Source organism: Arvicanthis niloticus, chromosome 18 (assembly GCF_011762505.2).
Source record: "Arvicanthis niloticus isolate mArvNil1 chromosome 18, mArvNil1.pat.X, whole genome shotgun sequence".
NCBI classification, from domain to species: Eukaryota; Metazoa; Chordata; class Mammalia; order Rodentia; family Muridae; genus Arvicanthis; species Arvicanthis niloticus.
The window spans coordinates 6,953,479-6,955,138 of NC_047675.1; the positions used below are offsets into that span (position 1 = coordinate 6,953,479).

At 49.3% G+C, this 1,660-nt stretch overlaps 1 pseudogene; it reads right to left on the minus strand.

The window, feature by feature from the left end:
* Positions 1-337: 337 nt before the first annotated feature.
* LOC117723442 (calponin-2 pseudogene) lies at positions 338-1,371 on the minus strand (annotated as a pseudogene).
* Between the last annotated feature and the right edge of the window lie 289 nt (positions 1,372-1,660).

The window sequence follows — 1,660 nt, forward strand, 5'->3', positions numbered from 1 at the left end:
CAAACAAAACACAAAAGCCCTTGTAATCTTTCATTGAAACTGTCTGCAATTTCCACGACTTCATAAATCACAAACTGATGCTGGAGAGATGAAGAAAAGAGGAAACTCTTTAGGGCCAGTGTCTCCCAGAGCCCACTGAGAAATCTACAGCCTGGCTATCGCATCAAGGACTGCCATGTTCCCTGCCTGGTGGGTCAATCCTAGAAAGGAAGCAAGGCATGATGGGTGAGAAGGAACCATGGATTACACAGGCCTGTCACCCCAGACTTCAAGAAGCTGAGGCAGGAGGATTGAAGTGAGTTCTAGGCCAGAAAAGGCTACAAAGTGAGGCCCAGTTTCAAAAAACAAAACAACCTAATGAAAACAGAAAAATCCCCAAAACCACACCCACCGTGTGTGTCCCATCAGCTGCTGGATCCTGTGGGCAATACTTAGGGTCGTCAATCTCCCACCCTAGTCCAAAGACCTGGCCGCTCTGGTTGGTGCCCTACATGTAGCCCATCTGCAGGGACATAAAAGAGTTGTCCCCCTCATTGGTGCCCATCTTGGTTTCATAGGTGTGCCTCCAGGTCCCTGGAGCCATCATGCCCACCTGACTGGCACACTTATTGGTGCCCATCTGGAGGCTGATAGAGCAGTGGTCCATGGGAGGCAGAATGCAGTTCTTGGAGTCATAGAGATGTCACCTGGTACTGTAGGCCGCCATGCCAGTTTGGCTGGCACATTTGTTGATACCCATCTGCAGCCCGATGACGCTGTGGCTGGCCTTTTAAGGTGGCATCATTGAAGTTTCTTTCTTGTTTCTCTGAATATTTGACCTGGATGTCCACACCACTCTGCAGCCCCTTGGTCTTGGCCTTGCCCACCAGCGCAAGTAGAGACACTTGCACGTGTGTCATATTCCCACTCCCAGATAGGTCATTGGCTTCAAACAGGTCCACAGGGTTCATGCCATAGCTGACTATGGTGTTGATGAAGTTGGAGAGTTTTTCTAGCTGCTCACAGCTCTGCATAGAACAGTTGATCTTGGATGCAGAGTCCAGCGGCAGCTTCTTTATGAGTGTACATAAGATAACCCCATCTTTCAGACCCCTTCTGGAAGTCGGGACCAGTGGAGAGGCCTTTGAGTCCCTCTAACCAGCTTCAGAGATCAGCTTCCTTTTGGGGGTCACATTTAGACAGGAGCTGGTCCTTGATCCCTGCCTAGACCCCATATAATGAACTGTTTGGAGCTCGTGGTGCAGGACCCTGAGACGAACCAGAGAGACCCAAGATAATTTTTTTTAAAGGAAAAACCCCTGACATGGCCTTATGAGACATGGGACCTCCAGAAATACCATTTAGTTCATTTTCTGTTGACCATCTGGGCATGGGGCCTACCCCTGAGAGTCGTTTATTTCCCCAGTAAAACTCCTGGGAACATGTGTTTCTATAGCCTTTGGGCTTTCAGATCCCATCTGGTGCAGATCCTTGAGAGCCCTGTGTATGCTACCTCAGTCTCTGTGAATTCACATGAGCTCTCACGTGTGGCTATAGATGGCCTTGTTTCCTTGGTGTCCTCTGTTCCCTGTGGTTCTGAGATTCTTTTCTTACTCCTCTTCTGCAGGTGGGAGATCTGAACTGAGCGTTCAGGCCTCTGTAGCAGGCACTTTATTGACTG